This window comes from Triturus cristatus, chromosome 5_1, assembly GCF_964204655.1.
Source record: "Triturus cristatus chromosome 5_1, aTriCri1.1, whole genome shotgun sequence".
In the NCBI taxonomy this organism is placed as follows: Eukaryota; Metazoa; Chordata; class Amphibia; order Caudata; family Salamandridae; genus Triturus; species Triturus cristatus.
Window position 1 is genome coordinate 79654728 of NC_140587.1, and position 26508 is coordinate 79681235.

The 26508-nt window shown below is 48.7% G+C and overlaps 1 protein-coding gene and 1 long non-coding RNA gene across 2 annotated transcripts in view; one reads left to right on the forward strand and one right to left on the reverse strand.

Moving 5' to 3' along the window:
* The window catches only part of LOC146830244 (E3 ubiquitin-protein ligase TRIM39-like), a 223060-nt gene that overhangs the window by 76229 nt on the left and 120323 nt on the right, over nt 1–26508 (forward strand). The window lies entirely within an intron of this gene.
* Nucleotides 6660–26508, reverse strand: part of LOC146830245 (uncharacterized) — a 188107-nt gene continuing 168258 nt past the window's right edge. Inside the window, exons 2-3 of the long non-coding RNA XR_014961398.1 lie at nt 7250–7440; nt 6660–6790 (exon numbers count right to left, since the gene is read on the reverse strand). This is a non-coding gene — a long non-coding RNA (uncharacterized LOC146830245). The remainder of the gene's footprint in view (nt 6791–7249; nt 7441–26508) is intronic.

Sequence of the window (26508 nt, forward strand, 5' to 3'; positions counted from 1 at the left end):
TTAGGTAAGTAATATTGATGTTAAAACTATTGAAGTCATTAATATATTTTATAGAACTATCGAAAGCATTAATATAGTTTACTAAAATATAGATGTTAATAATATCTTTTTTTGATTATTTTAATGTATTTTAGTATGTATTTTAACTGCATATGTTTTAAAGTGTATGTATAAATATTGTTAATGTTTTTTAAATATTGTTATTTAGGGGCCGATTTTGATCTCGGTCGGAAGAGCACCGAATCGGGTTCGGCGGTAGCGGATCCGATTCCGATGCTTCTTTTCCGACAACGAAGTACGATGCGAAGATGCGCGAATTCTCCGACTGACTCGTTCCCGGCTCCGACCCGATCCGTCCGACGCGGTTGCACGCAAACCGGCGCGTGCAATGGAGACGATTCTCGACCAAACGAGTATGATGCTCGAATCGAACAGCTCGAGTCGGAGCGTCCGGCTCGTAAAAGCCCCTGGAGTCGGACTTCGGGGGTCTGCGTCGGACCACCCGACACCCGCAGCCATATGACTTGAACACAGGGGGAGACCCATGGGTCTCCCCCACACAGGCATGTACGGCGTGGATGGCACTGATGCGTACCCACTGTAGGGGGCGCACTTGTTCGAGACGTACCCATTCAGTCAATGGGAGCGTATGTACGCGTCGTACAAGTGGCTTCCATTGACTTCTATGGGAGTCCGACCAAACCAAGTCCGATAGCATATGTACACATCGTATTCGCTCGTTCGGACTGTAGGGGTCCGGCTCGGTCGGAAAACACTCCGGATCCGACTCGGTCGGAGTGCTTTCCCACCCGGATCGGAATCGGCACCTTAATTGTTAGTAGATTAGAAATTTTATTTTATAAATTATTTGTCATTGTTAGTACCGTAGCGGGTTGTAGGGTTTACAGGGGTATAGGGTGGGAAGTAATTTAATTCTATTTATTGAATATTTTATTTTTAATAATATTTTGCAGTTAATTGATTATTAGTTATATTAATTGTATAATAATATCTTTTTAAATAAGTTGTAGGTGTGGGTTATGTGTTTTGTACGGATATAGGGTGGGAAGTCAATAATGAATAATTCTTAATTATAATGTAATAATATTTAATTATTTAAATGTTAACTAAATATGTTAATTGTATACGTATTTGTTTATTTTAATTACGTATTATGTGTGGGTTGTGTGTTTGTAGGGGTATAGGGTGGAAAGTAGATGAATTATAATTAATTATTAATTGCTAATTATTAATCATTATTTGCTTGACAATTATTTATGTTAATTGTACCATTTTTTAAATTAAATTTTAGGTGTGAGTTGTGTGATATGTGGTGGTATAAAGTGAGGAGTAAATTATTTTTAATTAATTAATTAATATTAATTATTTAATATAATTAACTGCGGTAATTGTATAATAATTGTTTTAATTAAGTTTTAGGTGTGAGTAGTGTGTTTTTCAAGGATGTAGGGTGGGAAGTAATTTAATTAGATGTATATAATAATTGTATTTTTTTAATAATTGAAGTTTAAATTATATTAATTATTTAAATGATAATTAATTATGTAAATTGTGAAATGTATTAAATGTTTTTATTGTCATTTTGTGTTGTTGTTTTTGTATGTGTAAAGGGTGTGTAGGAAATTAATTATACTAATTAACAAATAAAGGTAATTTATAGTATTTACAGACATGATAAATAATTATGTTAAATATGTAAATAACTTAATTAAATTATATATTAACTATGAGTTGAAGAAATTGTAGGAGTAGATGGTGGGAAGTTATTTAAATATTTGTATTTAATTATTAGCTAATTATTAATAATATATGTTTACTTGAGATTTAATTATGAACATGATGGAAATTATAATGTGTTAATCTATATAATTGGTGCGGGTTGTTTTATTTTTATGGATAAATGGTAGGGTAGTAATTAACTCCATTAATTTAAGGAATACATAATTATAAGGAATATTTTAACTAATATTTAATTATGCAACATAAGTAAATATTATTATTTTAATAAAGATTTTTAGATATGTGTTGTGTGAGAATATGGTTTTGAATCAAAATTATAAGATATGTGTAGTAATTTATTATATGTATTTAACTTTGTAATATGTATTTATTGTATTTAATTTTCATAAAAAATATAATTATATTTTCTTTTTTATATATTTATATGTTTAATTGTTGTTGAAATTATTATTTTTATATTGAAGTGAATTAGTTTGTTTCTAATGTTGCATTGACTGGAGTGGGAATAGTACATTTTACCCCTCCCCTATCCAACACTTTCCCTCATGTTGTACTGACTGGAGTGGGAATAGTACATTTTAACCCCTCCGCCACCCAACATTTTCCCTACTGTTGCACTGACTGGAGTGAGAATAGTAAGTTTTACCCCTGTGTAATGTAATAGTTTTTGTACTGTTGCATTGCGTGAAGTGGCACTAGTAAATTGTATTCATTTTTATTTGAATAGTTTGTGTATTTTTTTATAAATTGTAGTAGGAATCGTACATGTATTAAATTTAAAATAAAAATATTTTATTATGTTTTTGTTTATTTAAAATTATAAAATTTTTAATTTTTAATGTTTTATTGTGTAAAATATTTTTAGTAAATTGTAATTTTTTATGTTGTTTGCTTTTTGGTATTTGTAATTAAAATGGCTTGTTTTAAAAAATAAATACGTTATTGGGAATTTGTGTAGATATATATATATATTATATATTTTTAAATTACTTAAAAATTTATGAAATTATACTAGAAATTTCAATAATTATTTAAATATTAGTTTTTAACTAGATGTAAATATATATACAGTGATGTCACTGACCATGCCATAAATGATGTAATATGTGACATCATGAGAAGTGCATTGCGGGGGCGTGAGTTATAGTTAGCTGAACTAACTATAACGGTGGAATTTCTCTGGTTTTGTACGAGTAAAATGTCCAGCTAACTATAATGTCCCTGAAACCTATGTTTTTTTCAGTGAATTTCTAATATTTTTGAATGCTAATTTCTAACTATAACGTCTGTAAAACCTATGTTTTTTTCAGTGAATTTCACAGGTTTTATAAATGCTAATTTCTAACTACAATGTCCCTGAAACCTATATTCTTAAGTAAATTTTAAAAAGACGTGCATACCTTTTGTAGTGAAAAACTAACTGTAACAGTAGTCTGATATAAGTTATAATTTAACAATGTTTAAAACTTAATTAGCACTAATTAAAATCTTAGGGGCCGATTCCGATTCCTGCCACAAAACGTACCGACCAACACGGACCCGGAACGGAGACAGACCGACACGGGGTGGCGCCGTATGACCCGTGCAGCACGATGCAACGCATGTGAATTACAACCAACACGTACGGAATACAAGCCGTACAACTGAGCCGTAGGGAAAACAGTGATTCGCCCGGAAAACGGACGCAATTAGCACCGACCGACACGCACCAGGAATGAACCCGACCGACACGTACCCGCGATGTTCGATCCGCGCAGTATGAGGCAATGCGTGTAAAACCAGACCTACTCGCACGGAGGCCAAGCCGCATGACCGACATGCACAGAAAACAGGGACCTGAAGCAATAGAGATCTCCGCGACCGACGCATATGAAACACAGAAGAAAGTCAGCGTGAAAGACCCACAGAAGCCTGCAGGAGCCAACATCAGCGTCTGTCTCGGTCAGAAGAACGTCTCCTTCATGCCTAGAAAAGCCAAAGGAAAAAATACAAAAAAAGGACCAAACAAGCAATGACAAAGTCAATAAATATAAAAAAAAAAAACTTTGAACAAAGACACACCCACAACTGCACCTATATAAAGGCCACCAATCACTACCATGATCCTTTGCAAATTCAAGACAACAGCCAGCAGAGAACACCATCACATAGCCACCACAGACACACTCACAACTCACCCATCACACAACTTTCACACCATTAGCACCTCACCAAAAGCACTCACACATACACCTAGCAAAACCAACACTCACCCACCCTCACTTGCACCCTCGCACACACATCACTCACCACCACCACCCATCACCATGCCCCCAAAGAAGAATCCAAAGTTCACAGATAGTGAGTTAGAAGTGCTGGTAGACGAGATCACCAGAGTAGAGCCACATTTGTTTGGTACATTGGTCCTAAGGAAGGACCCCCATGTCACAGAAAACAAAGATGTGGGCGAGGATCGTGGACAAGGTGAACGCACAAGCACCAATGTTGCGCACAAAGGATGATATCCAGAATAGGTGGTATGACGTGCGCAGGAGGGTAAAGAAACTCATCGAGAAAGATCACGCCTTGAGTCAGCGCACTGGTGGTGGCCCTCCTGCCAAACCAGTAATCTTCAGGTCCTGGGAGGAGAAGGTATGGGACATCCTCCAACCACAGAGCATCCATGGTCTAGCAGACATAACAGAGCCTGGTGAGTACACAACCAACATACTCAATATTGTGTGGCAAGGGGACAGTGAAACCATGCACCGTTAGCAAAGCCACAGTAACCAATAGATAATCATCCCAAGATGTGTATGCTAATCAGATAAACACAATACCTGCCATCACATAGTGACTTGGAACTGTGTCATGACATGTACAAACCTACCAACAAATAGAGCAAGGCAGTGGCAAAAAGCTAAATAAACACTGTCAGACAGTTTCCCACCACACACACACTACCTCACAGTGCAGCTGACTGACAGGAAGGAATAGTGGGTATGCAGGTGAAGTGAGTGTATCCAAAAGCATGATGGGGTTTACAGTCACAGATAATGCTCCCCTCCCAATTGGCCCATCAAGACCTCTCTGAACCATGGCCACATCACAGGGAGTGGAAAATGACTGACAAGATGGCTGACACTGGATACTGCTGTGGGGAGCACAAGGCCCTGGTAGGGGTTGTGCGCAAATCAGAAGCAGGACACCACTGCCTGACATCCTGAAAGACAACTTGCACGCACTCCAATGGAAGCACGTTTCATGGTGGGATGTCTGGCCAGGTGGGAAGGATGACTAACAGTTCTGACCATACTTACCAGCATGTGGAGACACACTCACCCCGCAACACAAAATCCACAAAACTCACCGGGTATAATGCATTGACTCACACTGTAATGAAATATCGCCTAAAGATACACCGCACTGGGTGCTGCTGTGTGAAGCACAGGGGCTCTCTTTGGACTTGTAGCCAAACAAACACCAGGACTTCACAGTCAGCCATCTTGCCATTACTGTCACACTCCCTCACAGGGATGCAGAGTCAAAAGGAAGGAAGTATGCTGGGAAGGGGGTTGTCATCATGCAGCACCAGCAGTACCAACATCTGCACCCCATGTACCCACGCCTCCAGCATCTGGCAACAGACAGGGCACCCCCACCAACACGGACAGACCAAGGCCACAGAATACCGACAGCACAGGGACAGAGGACCCCCAGGAAGCTACGGACAACACCACCAGCAACAACACGCAAGGGGGCCCAGTGTCACCTGTGCCTGCCGCCGCAGGTCCTGCCCATGTGGCTAGAGGTGCTGGGAGGGGTGGTAGGCAGAGGGCGCGGCTTGCAGAGGGTCTGGACTGCATGATGACCCCCAACAGGCACGCATCATAGATGCGTACCAGGATAGCACCGGAGGATTCGGCCTTGTAGTGGGGATCCTCAAGGACATTCAACAGGAGCAGGCTGCCCATCATGCCTGCTTGGAGGCAAAGTGGGATGCACTTACTGCGGTGCATCGGAACATACTCCAATGCCTCCGCCAGATCAGCACTAACATGTCCACACCTCCCTGTGTGGCCACAACATTTGTTGCCGCAAGATCTGCCAGTGCCACAGGGAGGGGGGATGACTGGCGGAGAGTCCTCTGCACCGCAGACGCCTGCACCTGAGGACCCCCCCCCCCCCCGAAGAAGAAGAGGGGTCGTCCGAAGAAGGACAAGTGAGATGCAGATGTCCATGCACATCCCCCAGGGCCTCTAAACCTGTTCTGGAAAATGTTCTTTGTGCGCAAACCATTCACTTTGTCGGATCTAACACAACTCGCCTACATGACATGGAGGGTTCATGTTGGTCCACTGTAGCAGATGACTGTGGACTTTACTCGGACATTTCAGCTACCAACACTTCCAACTCTACTGTGAACTTTGGATTCAAAACCCAATGTACAGAACCCACCATCCTGTGCAATATCCTCATACATGTTTGTAAATAAACGCACCAGTACACCATACTTGCCTCTGTTGTGATTCCAACTGGTCATGTGTCATGGAGATGCTGATCCGCTAAACAACACAGTGCATGCCAAATACTACAGCAATGTGATCACCGTTATGTGAGTCATGGTGATGTGACACATGTGAGGGAGACACACCACTATGGCACCACAACACATACTCACCATGTCCATGTAACTCATCCCACACAATGATGTTGACCTGAAATACATTGGAATGCACAGACACCACACCTATCCACAGTCAGTGGTAACAATCCCACAGGTGAGGTAAGCAAATGTCAGTCAGATGTGGGAAGACAGACAACGCACATAACAAAGCGTAGCGCAGGTTCATTACACATCAGCAACATGTTTATTCCACAATAGTTGCAAGGTAATTCTACGTTACAGTGGACACACGGTCGCAAAGTGTCGGAGAATTGAAGTCCAGTGGTGTGTGGTACATCACTTGATGGGAATTGACAACTTCCACACTGGTGCTGGATTCTGGGTGTTGGGGGTCAGTGTTGACCAAACAACAGGCAAAGTACCCTGGGAAGGACAGACACAAGACACAGTCAAAAGCACAACAGAACAGGAGAGAAATGCAATACACATGCACAAAACATGTCAAAATAAACCTACACAGAAACAAGTTAGCAGTTCGACACTATTGTGGAGTACAGACCACCTGAAAGGACACATCACTGCATTCATCCAGTCAAGTGGCACACAGACACACTCAAACAGCAACAGAGCAGCCACAACACATTTCAGGCTAACTCAATGAATTGACATAACAACCCTGGAAACACACATTCAGGTGAAGAAGTTGTTGATGAGCTGTGTGCGGACGTCACCCTCATCATCATCATCATCGCTGGCATCATGGCCCAGGCCTGGATCCTCCACAGGTGGCGAAGGTAGGTCATCGTCATCCTGGATGAGAGGTAACTTCTTCCGCATTGCCATGTTGTGTAGCATGCAGCATAATGGGATAATTTTGCTCACCTTTGCAGGGTCATATGGGAGGGCCCCTCTGGTCTTGTCCAAACAGTGGAAGCGGCTTTTCAGGAGGCCGAATGTCCGCTCAATCACCCTCCTGGTCCGACCATGTGCCTCATTGTAGCGCATCTCGGCTGGTGTCACAGGGTTCCTGAGGGGTGTCAGCAACCACGGCATGTTGGGGTATCCGGAGTCACCTACATACAAACAATTGAAAAATTAGCTGAGTTTTGAAAGAGGGTGGAATACAACATTGCCAAACACACACAATGGTAAACAGTCAGTACACACCGACAAGCCAGGCACGCTGGTTTTGCATCTGTGACATCAGCGTTGCAATGCTACTACTCCTCATGATGTAGGCATCGTGCGAAGAACCGGGGAAACGTGTGTGCGCTGATTCAGAGGAAATGAGAGGAGTCCTCTGAGAAGAGCCAGAAGTAGAGTAGGAAGATTTATGGTGTTTTTTCCCCTCACTTGAAGAGCTTTCATGAGACCTAGCTCTCTTGCTAGAAGTTGAGGCTCTGTCATCCACCTCAGCCGAAGAGGACTTAAGCCATAACAGCACTCTCGCCTCCCTATCCCTAAGAGTCTTAGTAGGGAAGGTGCGGCAAATTTTGCAATCTTTTGCCTCATGTTTAGGGTAAAGGCAGTAGATGCAGTCCACATGCTGGTCATCAACATGGACCCTCTTCTGTGCGCAGGTTCTGCAGGACTTGAACAAGGCCTTCTTGTCAGACATGATGAAGAAAGTAGAAAACTGAGTGGCACTCAGGGAGACTCCCTTCCACACGATGTGCGGTGAAAATCTGAGGAGAACTGGCTCTGCTGAGAGGGTTCTAGAAGGGTGCTGATGGCTGATTGGTTGGTACCAATTCTTTGGTTCTTTTTGCATAATGATGTAGATAGGCTGCTAAGATCTAGGCCTTAGGCCTTTTCTTTGGGGCCTACTACTACTACTACCAACTTTGTCACTACTTTTTTATTAACGTGGGACTCCCGCCTCGGCGACGGGGAATGATTCAGGGATGTGAATCTATGAAAGATACCGGGCGACTCGGTTCGGCGTTCGGAGGTACGGCTCGGATGGAAAATGAAGCTTGAATCACAGCCTACGTGTCGGTCGGATTTGTGTCAGTTATGTGCATCGTACTTCATCGTCCGGACGGACCGGCTCCGGGTACGAGTCGGTCGCAAGGTAAGGCTACGAACAGCTTTCGGAGAGATGTCAGACCCAGATCGGAATCGACCCCTAAGTGTGGAAACTGTGATGCAGCAGCTATGATACCTGACTTCGAACAACAGCATTTATAGTTCGATTCCCGGCTCCGGCGGCACGTTAGCCCACCACTTTATCACTGTGGGCAATACCTTGCTTAATCTTCCCGAAGCCCCCGAGCGGCGGGACACCTCTCTGGAGGTAGCTGTACGCTTTACAAATCCTGGCATTTTTTAAATTTAAAACCATAGTGATGACAAATATTAGCATGTATTTTATTTTTCTTCTATTCTGAACGATATTTTTTTTATGTCTTCTATTTAGAATTACAGCAATTAATAGATGTTTTTAGTCACGAGAAAGGAAATGACACGGTTTGCTGGGTAACAGTTGTTAAGCTCTCCAACGTTATACATATACGTGTGAGGATCAAAATCGAAACCTTTACGGCTTCACATTTTGTAACTTTTTCCAACACGTGCACAAGTTAAACAGTGAAAACGTGAGCACGTGTCAACTGTAAAACGTGTCATCTAAATGGTCGGAGCCGCATGTTCCTTCCATAGACTACCATAGACTACTGAATAACCAAAAAGTATATCAACCACACCCGTTGATTGATTAGTTTCGTTTTTGTGAGTTATTTACGCGTGTCCATTCAGTGATGCAGGTTCCGTTATCTAGCGTCGGATTCTTCTTTTGCGACAACAAAAGATATTACGGAGTTATAAGTTGTTTGATTATGGCATAGTAGATACTTATAATACATACCTATTTGTGAATATTTAAAGATTTGTAATTACAAAAAAGTGTTATTGGTTGTTTTTGCCATTTATATGTAATGTCAGCAGCTTCTCGTTCTAACTTTGTTTTCCCCCCTGGGAGGATATAGTGTGAGTATGTATATAGTAATATTCACAGTCATTTTGATCTCAGAGGACTTCATGACCAGTCGGCGCGAGGACGAAAGATTTCGAAGTCCCGGAGAAAAGAAGCTTTGAACATATTCACCGCTGGAAAATAACTGGGGGCCCATTAGGATGGCGGTCGGAAAATCACCCGACTGCCATGGAAGCAGAAAATAACCGCCCGCCGGGACCGTGGAAAAACCGGCAGTCAAATTAGGATCAACCGCCCAAAAAAAATTACCGCGGCGGAACCGGCACGAGAAAAACCGCCCGTCGCGGGCGGTGATGTCCAAAATCCGACCGCGGCGGTCAGAAACGCAGCAGAAAATCAACAACCCGCCGCAAGCATAGCGAAGACACCGCACGGGAAATTAGGCTATCCCCGATGGTCCCGCGGTACGTTCCGCTGTTTCCGACCGCCGCGGTCGCACACTGGAATAAATGGTAGAACCAGCGGAAGAGCTGCAGCGTAGCCACCGCTGCGGATGATCCGTAGAAAACATGGCGGACGATGCAAAAACCCCACAATAAGGCCAAACATTGCACCAATCAAAGTAGCCATGCCCCCCAAATACACAAAACTACATCCTGATGAAACAAACACATGCCAAAAAGAAATATTCAATTCCCAGGACAACACCCACAACACACCTGACAGGAATCCCCCATTTGGACACACCCACATAGCTGGGTATAAACCAGCCCCTACCCTGACCAAAATCCTTTGCAACACTCCAGAAGAGAAGGGCATTCACCAGATCTGAGAGGATAGGCAAAAGAACACAGCACACACACATCACCACCACCACCACCAACAACCCCCCCGCACATAACACACCTCACACACCACCACCACACCCAGCACTCACACCCCTGCACCCACAAACACTTTGTACACCACACACCATGTCCACACATAAAATGCCCAAATTCACAGAGAGTGAGTTGACAGTCATGGTAAATGAGATAGTCAGAGTGGAACCACAATTGTTTGATAGCCTGCTCCAACAGACACCATTAGCCACAAGGACTCAAATGTGGGAAAGGATAGTACAAAGGGTCAATGAGTAGGGACCACCCCGCGATCCAAGAAGGAGATCATGAAGCGGTGGCATGAGCTAAAGAGGGTTGTCAAAGAGAAGAGGAGCAAGAACTGGGAGCTGGCTAACCGGACTGGCAGTGGCCCTCCCATGCCACAAAAACCATTTACACCATGGGAGGAGAAGGTGCTTGCCATACTGCATCCTGAGAGTCTCACAGGACTAGCCGGGGGAGTGGAGGCTGGTAAGTACAAACAAATGATAACCACCACACTAATATGTACTGTCTTGCACAAGTACAAAGTTACACCACCTAAGACAAATCCCACCCATCTGCACCACAAACTCACAAAAACCTGTCTCATAGATCCAACATTCACTCATGCCAATTTACCGTAAACGTAGCTAGCAATATTATCATGGGAGCATGTTTACAGGCAGCCAGCACTACAACTCCCACCAGGAACCCTTGTCCCACACCCCATCAGGATGGAGCACACCACCACCCACAAGCACTTGGAAGCCATTGCAGTACACCAAACGACCTAACAGGTAGGTAGCCATCATCCCTGGGCTGGCTGTATGGGGGTGGGAGGCCTGCACCACTACTCCCAGCATGTCCCCTGGCTCACACCCCATCAAGATGGAACCCTCCCCCACCCCACCCAGAAGCATGTGTCAGCCATCACACTACCCTCATCAAACTCACAGGTAGGTAGCCATCTTCCCTGGGCAGGCTGTATGGGGGTTGGAAGCCTGCACTACTACTCCCACCATGCCCCCTGTCCCACACCCCTGCAGGATGGAGCACTCCCTCACCCACAAGCACTTGGAATGCATTGCAGTACACAAAAAGACCTAACAGGTAGGTAGCCAAATTCCCTGGGTTGGTTGTTTGGGGGTGGGGGGCCTGTACCACTACTCCCAGTGTGCCCCCTCGCCCACACCCCAGCAGGATGGGGCACTCCCCCACCCACAAGCACTTGGAAGCCATTGCAGTACACCAAACGACCTAACAGGTAGGTAGCCATGTTCCCTGGGCTGGCTGTCTGGGGGTGGGAGGCCTGCACTACTACTCCCAGCATGCCCCCTGGCCCACACCCCAGCAGGATAGAGCACTCCCCACCCACAAGCACTTGGAAGCCATTGCAGTACACCAAACGACCTAACAGGTAGGTAGCCATGTTCCCTGGGCTGGCTGTCTGGGGGTGGGAGGCCTGCACTACTACTCCCAGCAGGATCCCTGGCCCACACCCCATCAGGATGGAACCCTCCCCCACCCACACGCACTTGGAATGCATTGCAGTACACAAAAAGACCTAACAGGTAGGTAGCCATCTTCCCTGGGTTGGCTGTTTGGGGGCGGGAGGCTTGTACCACTACTCCCAGCATGCCCCCTGGCTCACACCCCAGCAGGATGGAGCACCCCCCCACCCACAAGCACTTAGAAGCCATTGCAGTACACCAAACGACCTAACAGGTAGGTAGCCATCTTCCCTGGGCTGGCTGTCTGGGGGTGGGAGGCCTGCACTGCTACTCCCAGCATGCCCCCTGGCCCACACCCCAGCAGGATGGAACCCTCCCCCCACCCCACCCAGAAGCATGTGTCAGCCATCACACTACACTCATCAAACTCACATGTAGGTAGCCATCTTCCCTGGGTTGGCTGTTTGGGGTGGGAGGCCTGTACCACTACTCCCAGCATGCCCCCTGGCTCACACCCCAGCAGGATGGAGCACTCCCCCACCCACAAGCACGTGGAAGCCATTGCAGTACACCAAACGACCTAACAGGTAGGTAGCCATCTTCCCTGGGCTGGCTGTCTGGGGGTGGGAGGCCTGCACTACTACTCCCAGCATGTCCCCTGGCCCACACCCCAGCAGGATAGAGCACTCCCCCACCCACAAGCACTTGGAATGCATTGCAGTACACAAAAAGACCTAACAGGTAGGTTGCCATCTTCCCTGGGCAGGCTGTTTGGGGGTGGGAGGCCTGCACTACTACTTCCAGCATGCCCCCTGGCCCACACCCCAGCAGGATGGAACACTCCCTCACCCACAAGCACTTGGAATGCATTGCAGTACACAAAAAGACCTAACAGGTAGGTAGCCATCTTCCCTGGGTTGGCTGTTTGGGGGTGGGAGGCCTGTACCACTACTCCCAGCATGCCCCTCCCCAGCAGGATGGAGCACTCCCCCACCCACAAGCACTTGGAAGCCACTGCAGTACACCAAACGACCTAACAGGTAGGTAGCCATGTTCCCTGGGCTGGCTGTCTGGGGGTGGGAGGCCTGCACTACTACTCCCAGCATGCCCCCTGGCCCAAACCCCAGCAGGATGGAACACTCCCTCACCCACAAGCACTTGGAATGCATTGCAGTACACAAAAAGACCTAACAGGTAGGTAGCCATCTTCCCTGGGTTGGCTGTTTGGGGGTGGGAGGCTGTTCTGCTTTGGTTTTTGGATCAGATAGAACCCGCTCAACAGAGCCTTTCTAACCCAAACCAGAACGTTACCCCCTCCCTAGGGCCTTTTTACACCTAAATAACCACATATATATATGTACCACCTAAGGACAGGGAATTCCTATTATATATGCATATACATATATATCTTATAATACAAGTAGCGGCAGCCTCGCGGTCTCAAACAGACCCAGGACTTCCTGCCCAGACGGCAGCCTCAGCCTCGCGGTCTCAAACAGACCCAGGACTTCCTGCCTAGACGGCAGCCCCAGCCTCGCGGTCTCAAACAGACCCAGGACTTCCTGCCCAGACGGCAGCCTCAGACAAGTGACAGCCTCGCGGTCTCAAACAGACCCAGGACTTCCTGCCTAGACGGCAGCCCCAGCCTCGCGGTCTCAAACAGACCCAGGACTTCCTGCCCAGACGGCAGCCTCAGCCTCGCGGTCTCAAACAGACCCAGGACTTCCTGCCTAGACGGCAGCCCCAGCCTCGCGGTCTCAAACAGACCCAGGACTTCCTGCCCAGACGGCAGCCTCAGACAAGTGACAGCCTCGCGGTCTCAAACAGACCCAGGACTTCCTGCCTAGACGGCAGCCTCAGCCTCGCGGTCTCAAACAGACCCAGGACTTCCTGCCTAGACGGCAGCCCCAGCCTCGCGGTCTCAAACAGACCCAGGACTTCCTGCCCAGACGGCAGCCTCAGACAAGTGACAGCCTCGCGGTCTCAAACAGACCCAGGACTTCCTGCCCAGACGGCAGCTCCAGCCTCGCGGTCTCAAACAGACCCAGGACTTCCTGCCCAGCCGGCAGCCTTAGCACGAGCTCATCCTATTGTTACCATGATATACGACAGGGGAATCAGTGTTACTATATATCAGCTCACACAAAGACCGATAGTTGAGCACAACCTGTTCTCCAGTTCGAGGGGCTCCTTTCTCCCTCATTCAGTTACCACTTACCTGATCAGGATTAACATCTGTTCATGTCAAGTCACAGCTGACTAGAAGAATAGGCTACCCTCTTATACAAGAACACACAGCACATGTTGACTCACTACAAACTGAATACTTTATTTAGTCACTACATACACGCTCACAGAATACATATCATATACCACCTGCAAAGGAAAGTGAAAGATTAAGTTGTACACTCTAATAAAAAGTGGTTGACATCACCTTGGTCGTATGTAGCCTGCACTCAATGGTCATCTAGGTTCCCTTCCCGTCTGCGCCTCGGCTTCGCCTGGAAGTCACACCTCTGCAGTCACAGATCTACTCCCTTCTCTTTTCTCCGAGTCACTGGGACCTCTTCCTCATTGGCTACTCTCTTCTCTTTGGCTGCTGTGTTAGAAGAATATCTGTCTCTCGGTTTTTCTCCACCTTCAAGTTTATCATCTGTCTTCCCTGGAATAAATAGTAGCTTTACTGCTAACGGCCAGGTGCCGCCTACGGACTAAAAGCAAGTGCCAGTGTCTGCCTCAGACTTTCACTAATATAGATGTGCATTTTCTCATGGAAAATTCCAGCACGTAACCTGCCGCCCACCAAATTCCTGTACCTCCCCGTGCCAAGGACACGTTCCCAGCCGGCCGGCCTGATGTAGTGTCTTCGGCATGAAGAAGAATACAATCCTTCGATAAGGGCCGGCCTGAACCGGTTCTCTCCAAGCGAATAACACCTCCTAACTAAAACACTGCCTATGACCTAGAAGCTTCCCAAGCTGCCAGAGCAGGAGGAAAGATGGAGTCTCTCCCGTTTAAGGCCTACCAGGCCTGAATTCAGCACGGCTCCATGAAATACCCTCACTACAGAACAGATTACCCCTAATGCTAATGAATCTATCCCCTAGGATATGTATGCAAACCCTGATCTATGGGGAAGAACACAGGATCATGTCGAAGTGCCTAATAAATAGGCTCTATACACTACTCTAACCCTTAGACTTGAATGGAAAGAGACTGAAGTCACATTAGGCCCCTTTTAACACAGAAAGGCCGGGGAAATCGAGCAATACATTTCACCCTTGACTTCAGTCTATTATACATTCATTAAATAGAACTAACATCGGTGGAAGAATAATATCTCTCCCGTTTAAGGCCTACCAGGCCTGAATTCAGCACGGCTCCATGAAATACCCTCACTACAGAACAGATTACCCCTAATGCTAACGAATCTATCCCCTAGGATATGTATGCAAACCCTGATCTATGGGGAAGAACACAGGATCATGTCGAAGTGCCTAATAAATAGGCTCTATACACTACTCTAACCCTTAGACTTGAATGGAAAGAGACTGAAGTCACATTAATAGCAGTACATTTCACCCTTGACTTCAGTCTATTATACATAACACAGGATCATGTCGAAGTGCCTAATAAATAGGCTCTATACACTACTCTAACCCTTAGACTTGAATGGAAAGAGACTGAAGTCACATTAATCGCTCTACAACACAATAAGGCCGGAAAAATCGAGCAGTACAGAGGCCTGTACCACTACTCCCAGCATGCCCCCTCGCCCACATCCCAGCAGGATGGAGCCCTCCCCCACCCCACCCGGAAGCATGTGTCAGCCATCACACTACCCTCATCAAACTCACAGGTAAGTAGCCATCTTCCCTGGGCGGGCTGTCTGGGGGTGGGAGGCCTGCACTACTACTCCCAGCATACCCCCTGGCCCACACACCAGCAGGATAGAGCACTCCCCCACCCACAAGCACTTGGAATGCATTGCAGTACACAAAAAGACCTAACAGGTAGGTGGCCATCTTCCCTGGGTTGGCTGTTTGGGGGTGGGAGGCCTGTACCACTACACCCAGCATGCCCTCTGGCCCACACCCCAGCAGGATGGAGCACTCCCCCAATCCCACCCAGAAGCATGTGTCAGCCATCACACTACCCTCATCAAACTCACAGGTAGGTAGCCATCTTCCCTGGACTGGCTGTTCGGGGGTGGGAGGCCTGCAATACTACTTCCAGCATGTACACTTGTCCCCCAGTACAGCAAGATGGAGCACAGCATACCACATAGATGCATATGTCATATAATGGACCACCTCAACCAAATGACTAGGTAGGTAGACATATTCTCCTGTCTCATGACACCACTGAGCAGAATGTAATCCTTCCCCACGCACACACAGATGTGTCACGCCACAAAGCCAAATGTGAGGACGTTACAGGTAAGTAGCCAGTACATGCACCCACACATTTGTCACTAAATAAATGGTGCCATATGGCAACACCAGCCCTCTCATTGCACAAATATGCACACCGACCCCGCTTGCCACGCACAGTGTGCACACAGGTAAGCAAAGGGAACTGTCACAGCTACCAAAGAGTGACACACCAATGCACATGCACAAGGAAGACTGGGCACAATCATGCACAGCACACACTGATGAGTGCTTTGTCATGGGGCCCAACCAACAAGGACCATTTCAAAAAAGAAAAAGAATGTGTGGGGTCATAAATCAAGATATGTACATGACAGGACAAAGGTATGCAGGACAATATAATGGCCAGTCCATGGCTAGATGTGACGTCTGCCAGGTCAGACAAATCAACAAGGAGTCAACAATGAAAAAATGTTGTGCTGGTCCCTACATGGCAACAGGTCCCTGTGAACATGATTTCTGCACGAGTTGCATGGTATGCATTGATACCTCACACCACGTACAAGTAATGTATGTACCACTGCATCATGTTAGGAGGCACAGTAGTCCACATAGAAAACGATGTGAAGATCAGTCAATTGTGTAGTGTACAGTCCGTGGATGACACACAGTTAACACAATGCTTGCAGAGTGCACTACAATGACCATTTCCCATCTAATCCACAGGTGACCAAGAACTTACTGCAGAGGACAACACCAACGACCTGCAGAGCCAGTCTCCCCCCCCCCGGTACATGGTCTCTCGGATGTTGACTCTCGGGATTTTCAGGACGATGAGCTCGAGGCCGGCCCATCTGGTGTGCCAGGGAGCAACAGGTCCCAGGACCCCATCCTCCCCACCACCACATCTGTTGCAACACCAACTGCACAGCAGACCCCTGCTGTTACGGCCTGTGCGTCCACCGCCACCACCACCACCAGTGCCACCTGCACCACCCTCCCTGTCACACAGGATGACCACCCCACACCACCAACTGAGGGCGGCAGGGAGAGTGTGCGGGGACCCACAGTGGCGAGGCGACAGGTCCGTGGCAGCAGGGTAGGTGGGAGGGCCAGGGTCACCCCCAGACACCAGGAGGCTGGGGCCCCATCCCTGGACCACAGTCCTTGGGGCATACAAACAGGCCCAGGGACAAAGTGGCCGGTCGGACGACCTGTTACGGGAGCTCATCCTGCTGATGAGGTCCATCAACACCCGCATTGGACAAATGGTGGACCTCATGGGCCAGCAAGTGGCGTTACTGAGGGACAGGCCTGTGCCACTACCAACACATCCACCCCCCTCTGGTGGGCCACAGGATGACAGTTCACCATCCTCCCCTGCGGCCACAGAGAGGGGTGAGTCCTCAGACGCCGGTGGTACCACAGCAGGGCTCACCCCAGCCAAGAGACCAAGAGGCTGTCCTAAGAAGAGCCTGGGAGTCTCTGGAGGCAAAGCGCCTGCCAAACGCCAGTCATGGAGCCAGCCCTGATAGCAACCATCTTTCTCACTGCCTTGACTGTTTGGACTGTCCTTCCCCACACTGCCTTGTGAATGGCATCTGTCTGTTGGACTGGGTCACCACATCAATGTGGTATCTACTCTTTCATCTCATTGACCATGCCTGTCAACTCACTGCTCCACCACCACCTCTATGTAAAATTACACCCCCCTCACATGTCAACTTTGTAAATAAAATACCTTACACACTTTTTTTGTGTCAGCTTTGTCTTTAGTGCAGGATGTACAGTCTTCAACATGTCCATAATGTATCAGGAGTATGTACTGTATGTAGGCAAGGATAAGTTTAAGGCACATAGGAAAAAAACAACAGAAAAACAATCACTGGTGTGAGTGTGGCATCACAGACATTACACAACACCGACCATCTACATAAGCCAACATGCAGACGACACAATGGCCAACAAGTGTCAACATACACGTCCTGTATAAGTTCACAAATGACATGTCACAGTAACATATCCACCCACAGCTGAGTTGACAACTGGCTGTTGTTACTATTCGCACATAGCCCTTCACGACAACAGCAATATCACCAGACAATGGGTATGTTGTACATCGTCACCCACCCTCAAGTGAAGTAGCGGGTGATGAGCTGTTGACGCATGTCACCACCTTCCTCCTCTCCACTGTCCTCATCACTAGACTCAGGTTGTTGTGCAGGCGGGGCCTTGGGTCCTCATCATCATCCAGGAGCAGGGGAATCTCCTTGCGAATGGCCAGGTTGTGGAGCATGCAGCATGCCACTACGATCTGACACACCTTCCTGGGCGAGTACGCCAGTGCACCTCTGGTTTTGTCCAGGCCGCGCAAACGTGACTTCAGCAGACCAAAAGTACGCTCCACCACACGACGTGTCCTCCCACGGGCCTCATTGTAGCGGACTTCAGCCGGGGTCCTGGGATTCCGCAGTGGGCTCAGCAGCCATGGATGGTTGGGATATGCAGAGTCACCTAGGTATGACAAATAGACATTGCAATGTTGCACAGGCAGAGGGCAGCAGGTCACACACCCAGCACGCCATACGACTAGGCATACTCGCCCACAATCCATGCACGCTCAGGAAGAAGATTAGCCATCAGCCGGGGCACAATGCTGTTATGCAGGATGTAGGAGCCATGGGCTGAGCCGGGGAATCTGGCACACACATGCGAGATGATCATATCTGCCAGGCACACCACTTGCACATTAATGGAGTGGTAATGTTTGCGATTCTGGAATATGTGCTCACTGTCCGGTGGTGGCACAAGACCGACATGTGTGCAATCTATGGCACCAACAACATAGGGGATGTGCCCAAGGGGATAGAAGTCTCCCTTCACAGCTGGCAATTCAGCACCTCTGGGGAAATGGATTTATCTGTCCTTGTATATCATCATGGCAGACAGAACATCACGCAGCGCCATGTGAACATCGGTTGAGACATCCCACCAGCGCTGGCCACTGTCTCCAGGAATGATCCAGTGGCAAAAAAACGGAGGGCTGCCATCACTTTATAAGTTGGGGTGAAAGCTGTTGGATATGTCCGGTGAGGCTGCAGGTGGGGCTCCAACATATCACAAAGTGTTTTCAGGGTGGCTCTATCAAGATGGAATTTGCGAATGATCGCCACATCCTCCATGTCCTCCAGCACAAGTGACGAATCAGATTTGGCCTCCTCCTAGTTGAGATGAAAGTGGACACATGTCAAAGAAATCCATCATGAGATGGCCACAGCATATCACGTTCTGGATGACACAGCAAAAACAAAGACTAACTTGATAATTGAGTGACACACCAGCTTACATGGGTGGATGTTTGAGCTACACAAAGGGCACACCTCTCTATTTACAATACACAAGTATCTCAAACACCACATAGGTCAATGTGAATGCACATAGTGATATGGCCACATTTCACATGTGCACGCCTGGGAGCATGGCATCCAGCCAATGTGTAACAAATCAACAACACTGGCTCATACTTAGCTGCTGTACCTGTCACACCTTAATGCATCATTTAAACTTGGCACACTTCCACAACACAATGACCACAGTTGGCGCTGAACTGACAATTGTGTGTATGAGCAGACAGAAGAGCACATGTAAGTAACTACATCATACAGTGAGACAAGCATTGCCGAGATCATCACTGCACCTCAACACATTGATATGTGTACACATTGTAGAGTCCACTACAACACTGTCCTGCCTCATCGACCATATAATTCATACGTGACATGTGAGGGAGTACAGACCAATCTACGACACACATACACAACCATGGCATGTGTAGTCACCAGTGGAGTCAATGGAACACTGGCATTGTGTGCACAATGATGTGCCCTTCACCATGTGTCCATTGTGCACTGTTGAAGTGTGCCAGATGGCCATTGCCATTGAATGTCCCCCAAATCGCGGTAGCTACCGCCTGGCACCGGCGGTGTGACACCGGCACCCCCCCTGACACAGGTGCAGTAGTCACTTGCATGGAGACATGCCCAAATGGCGGTTGGCATGCTCCACCACACAAATCGCGGTGCCTCATGTCATTGTAAGGCACACAAATCACGGTAGCTACCGCCTGGCACTGGCGGTGTGTCACCGGCACCCCCCCGACACAGGTGTGGTAGTCACTGGCATGGAGACATGCCCAAATGGCGGTTGGCATGCCCCGCCACACAAATCGCGGTGCCTCATGTCATTGTATGGCACACATATCGCGGTAGCTACCGCCTGACACCGGCGGTGTGTCACTGCCATGGAGCATGCCCTGGAGCCAATGGGAACGCTGACTGCGGTGGCATGATGCAATTTTGAAAATCGCGGTAAGCGTGCTCTGCCACCGCGGAGATGGTCATTGGATGCTTTTGAAAGATGCACCGTCGCGGTAGCGCACACCGGGCTCCTGCGGTGTATCACCGCTATGGAGCATGCCCTAGAGCCAATGGGAACGATGACTGCAGTGGCATGATGTAATTTTGAAAATCGCGGTAGGCGTGCTCTGCCACCGCGGAGGCGGTCATTGGATGCTTTTGAATGAGACAGACCTGGACAACCAATTGTTGCAGCTTGGCACCTTTGAAACAACCACAGGGAGCTATATGTGTCTGGGAGTAAAGCCTCACATTTCTACTGCTCACAGAGCCTGCTGCCAGAGACCCCTCACCTGCTGCTGCCTCCAGGGACTGCTGCCTGAGACCCCTCATCTGCTGCTGCCTCCAGGGACTGCTGCCTGAGACCCCTCATCTGCTGCTGCCTCCATGGACTGCTGCCTGAGACACCTCACCACCCAATTCCACCACAGGTGTTCCATGTCCACAGGGATGGCAAGGACAGAGAAGATCCGTGCCAGTCCATTCACAAGCAAGGAGCTGGAGGTCCTGGTGGACGAGGTGCTCGCACAGTACCCAAGGCTGTATGGTGTCCCAAATGTTGTGGTAAGTCATCAAAAGCAGAGGTATAGGGCAGGGGGGGCACACATGTAGTTGGACTGATGCAGTATATACCCGAGGGTGTGGGGTTGTGTCATGCACTGACAAACATGCTGTCTCCAGGAGGAAGGAGTGTGTGTCCCAATGTCACAGGTTCCCCTGCCTGCAGATGTAGGTATGACTGAAGTGTGTTGCATTGTCATCCATACAGTGACACAGTATGTTGGACATGCAGGTGCCAGGACAGTGATTGCTTGGCTGAATGGCTGTGTGTGCCCCTGTTGCCCATCTCAGTGTGAGCCCAGATGGTCAGCACAGTGCCCGCCCACCAAGACGAGGTCACATCACTTTACTTACTGTGTCCTTACTATTGTTTTTTCACATTCTAATCCAGCTATGCACCATCTCAGCCGTGTAGATTGCACACGACCGGACTTGTGATGAGGTATATTTTGTTTGTGAGTCCATGTCCCTCAATGCCACACACATGACATACTGATATATTCACAGGGCAGGGACATTGAGTGCTGCACAGTCTTGGACACAGTGAGTCCCCCCCCAGACACAGGTTGATATGTGATGTATGTAGTGCCCAGACATGCAAAGGACTGGAGATGTGTGCAAGCCACATAGGGGGTTCAGTGCTGGCATCCTGCATGTGTGTGAGATGTGCAGGGACTGTGTTCCCCCTCACAACTGCATGCAATCACATCAGCTTATCCCATGCAGAGTGCCCATGTGAGATGTACCCTGGTGTGGGATGGACAGATCGTTGATTTTGTAATGAGTTTGTATCTTGCTACTGTACTGATAGATGTTGGTACATGACACCGTGTCACTGATCATTTCCCCCTCTTGTCTCCCATGCCTGCAGCTCAAGGTACACCAGCGTAAGGCCGTGTGGAGGGCCATTGCAGCAAAGGTGCGAGCTCTAGGGGTATCTAACCGACGGCGCACCCACTGTCACAAAAGGTGGGATGACATCAGCCGGCTGGCAAAGAACATGGCTGAGATGAGCTTGGGGCTGCTTCCTCGCACTGGGCGGTTGGCACGATGCAGCATGACACCACTGATGGGCTGCATCTTGGCGGTGACTCAGCCTGAGCTGGATGCACGTCTGAAGGAGCATCAGCAGCAAGGCAGGGGTGAGTATTTGGGAAGGGTGACTTTGGCTGGGAGCGGATGCATGTGTACAGGGCCTGTGCTAGCGCTGGCCTAGCGCTATATAAAACTCAATAAATAAATAAATGTGTGATGTGGGTGGAGTGGTGCAGTGTCATGTAAGTGGCTGCTGGGCTGGGTGCCAGTGTCATGCATTTGCCCAAACCATTCTTACTAAGGTGATCCTCCATGCTGTGCATTCCCATTGCCGTCTGAGTTGTGCTCTTCATATTTCTTCAGCATTGGGGTAGTCTGGGGAATCAAATTGGGAGTGAACAGCAGTGTTCCAAATCTGAGTGTGACTTCATCAATGCGTCCATTGCATGCACCCAGAATGTTGAGACCTAGACATCTGACAACAATGTGCACTAGTCTTTGGGCCCCAGAGTACAACATGGTGGTTGGCATGGGTTCTTTGCCATTGTGGACTGTCATGTTGTAATCGGTCTCTGTGTTGTCCCCTCCTGTACCATCCAGGTCTGTCAGTGGCAACAAGTGGTGTGCCCCCATCATGTCCGTACTTGTGCGCAGAGCTAGTTGTGTGTCTGGTAGACTTCAGCCACAGGCAGGGTGTTGTGCTGTTGCTGCAATGTGATTGCAGATTGTGGTGTGCAACATGTAGATTTGGTCCTCTTTTGTACTGCATTGATTGCATTGCTTTGTTCTGTTGCTGCCACGAACCTGACCTTGCATCTCTCTCTCATGCAGATTCACCAGTGGTCACAGAGGGACAGAAGCCGGACACTAGTGGGGTTGAGACTAGCTGCACAGGAGCCCAGTGACACAGATGTCACCAGCGTCTCAGAGGGGGACCGGAGTCTGCAGGAGAAATCCCAGCCTGAGATGCAAAGTGCCACATCATCTGATGCCAGCGGGGATGCATCCATGTTGGCGGGCACAGGGAATGGAGACTCTGCATCATCTTCTACCACACAGCGGCCAGTGCCCCCCCTCCCATCCACTTCCTCTGGTGCTGTCCGTGTCTGTAAGAGGGGACGAGTTTCATTCACACCTGGCACCGCTGCCCCTGCACCTGTCCCCCCTGCTGCCCTCAGTGCTGAGTCTGTTGATCTTTTGCGCCAGCTTTGTGTGGGCCAGGCAGCTCTGCTCAATGCCTTCATTGACCATGACAAAAAATTAGCCCAGGTGGTTGCTTACATGGAGGGCATACATTCCGACGTGGGTGGGCTGCACCGTACTGTCCAGGCTTTGTTCCCCAAAGTGACGTCTGCCCTTCAACAGGCACATACTCCCATTTCTGCTCCAGGGCCTTTGTCCACCCTCCAGGTAGTGGCCACGTCTGATGATAGGGACCACGGTTCACATGCGTCACAGTCACGATACAGCACATGAAGCACACAGCAGAAACAACCCTAGCGGTCCCACCCGCAGCCACCATCCCCACAGAAGAGCAAAGCCAGCCCAGAATGCAAAGACAAAAGCCCGTCAGGCAAAAGCAAGGCTCAAAATTCAAAGAAGCAGACCTCAGGCTCACATGCCTCAGAGGCATCCCCAGCTAAGGACTCTCCTGTCCCTAAAGCATCTCGCAAAGATAGGCATGCAGTTTCTGTGCCCACTGAGGAGGTGGTGCATGGCAAGGGTACACCTAAGAAGGGCTCAGAGGCACATTCCCCCACCACCTCGACTCCCATTCCAAGCCCAGTGAAGCAGGGGAAGGAGGGCACTGTAGGAGGTACACCTGGCAAACAGGGGAAGGAGGGCCAGAGGCGAAGCTAGACAAAGTGTTCCGCAGGATCCAGCACGTCCCCTGATGCGGCTTTGTTGGTGTGTGTGCCTGTTGTGTCCACACCTCTTTCCAATAATCCCAGTACAGGGAAGCCATTTCGAATCCCCAAGAAGTGGAAAGGCACCCCTCAAGCATCTCCCACCCACACTGTGTCTCAAGTCTGCATGACTCCACCTCCACGTGCCACTACACCACCTTGTCCAAGCAGCCCTCCGGCTTGCCAAGCCACTGATAGCCCTACCTCGCCCGGGCCACTCTCTCCCCAGTCAAGTGCTCCTGCTGTCCCCGACACACAGCCAGCTCCCAATCCGCCTGACAGCCAAGTCTGAGTGGTAGTCCCCCTCATACCCCTGTCTCTCACACAGTTGGGCCAGTACTGCCCATTGTTACCCCCTGACTGTGTTGCTGCCCATGGAAGGGTACAGTCGCACACACTCCCTGTGCAGCCTCTCATGTACTTGCCTGCACAATGCCCTGGCCACTGGCCTTCCTGTTTTGAACATGCCTGTGCAGAATCTCATGTACTCACTCTGCACTTTGCCCTGGACACTGGCCTTGTTGCTCTTTGCTGTGTTGGACTGTTCCCTGTGCAGCCTCTCATGTACTAACTCTGCACTTTGCCCTGGCCACTGGCCTTCCTGTTTTGACCATGCCTGTGCAGATTCTCATGTACTCACTCTGCACTTTGCCCTGGACACTGGCCTTGTTGCTCTTTGCTGTGTTGGATTATTCCCTGTGCAGCCTCTCATGTACTTGCTCTGCACTTTGCCCTGGACACTGGCCTTGTTGCTCTTTGCTGTGTTGGACTATTCCCCGTGCAGCCTCTCATGTCCTTGCTCTGCACTTTGCCCTGGACACTGGCCTTCCTGTTTAGACCTTGCCTGTGCAGCCTCTCATGTACTTGCTCTGCACTTTGCCCTGGTCACTGGCCTTCCTGTTTTGACCATACCTGTGCAGAATCTCATGTACTCACTCAGCACTTTGCCCTGCACACTGGCCTTGTTGCTCTTTGCTGTGTTGGATTATTCCCTGTGCAGCCGCTCATGTACTTGCTCTGCACTTTGCCCTGGCCATTGGCCTTCCTGTTTTGACCATGCCTGTGCAGATTCTTATGTACTCACTCTGCACTTTGCAAGAGTCAAGACACCCGTCAACTCACCTGAAGCACCCGAAATCTGTGGGCATTGGACTATTGTGCCCCTGGTCACTGGTAAGTGACCCAGACTCTGTCCCCTCTGCCTTCAGGTTCCCTCCATCCTCGATCCAGGCTTGGATCCCTTCGGACACTTCTCCTCTTCACGGCAGCAGCACTTCTTTGCCAGCTTCCATTGAAAACGACGCCGCAACCAGACACCATTTGACACCTATGCACCCGGCTTCCCTGGGTGAGGTAACTCGAGTACTCCAGTGCTCCCGTGGGTGTTGGCCCTAGACACCTCTAAGTCCAAAACGGTTCGCTTGTGGTCATACTCTAAGTGTCCTTAAACTCTTAATTTCCAACCGCGACTTTCCCCATAGGAGTTAACGGCGATTCGCAGCTGTGTTCTCACACTGCACACGTCCCCCGTGGGTCCCCTGTGTCACTACCTTGGGTGGTTCCTTGTGGTCCAAGCACTTCTACAGGCTCTAGGCCTTCTAGTTCAGTCGTGATTCTCATACCACTTTATTGGTATATGGTTTGGTATGCCCGTAGGGCCCAAACATGTATTTGTGATTTTACTGTTGAATGCTGACTTGTAACTTAAGTACTTCGAACTCTAGCCTCATAAAGAGACTAGAGGGGTGTGTTTTATCTCAAATACATATATTTTAAATATATACCTGGTGTGGTTGTCCTTTCATTTGGTCATTCAGGAGATTATAGACTGGTAAAACAAGCTGCTTTACATTCCTTCAAGACTTAGCCTGAAGGCTGCTCTCCATAGCTGCCACTAGGATAGCTTTCAATAAAGGTTGTCTTTAACCTATCACCATAAGGGGTTGTTTGGACTGATACAAGGTGCCCACTATAACTAGTGGACAGCATATATCAGGCCAACTTCTAACATTGGTGTGCAGCGTGTGGGATTCCAGCTTGCTATTGTTTTACCAGATAATCTCAATTGAATTGATCAACTGAAAACCACTAAAGGTACCTTAGGTACATATAATATCAAGTTTAGTATACAGTAAGTTCTACTGAACTTAGAGCTGTGTATCAAGGGCTTAGCACACCCTTTCTACAACTCAAGAGAGTTTAGTAGGCCACACCAGTGTAGGTAGAGCAATACACCACACCACACTAGTAATGTCTAATCAGCCAAGAACCAGTGGGTCCCTGCCAGAAGCCAGTGGGCTTCTCCCCTATAAATATGAGGATCTCACCTTTGCACAGCTTAGGGCCTTATGTTTTATTAGGAAGCTGAAGACAGGCAAAAGCCCAACCACCCAGAATCTTTTACAGATACTCAGGCTGGATGATCTCTCAGGGCCTAGAGGGCCTGAAGGGGTAGGCAGAGTGGGTGGGGCAGCAGTTGAGGGTGGATCTGGGGGTAGAACTCCCCCTGGCCCAAACTCTGCTGCTGACCAGACTGATGACAATGATCAGGATCTGGTGACCACAGCTCAACTGGATGAGGATGATGAGGAAGAACCCAAT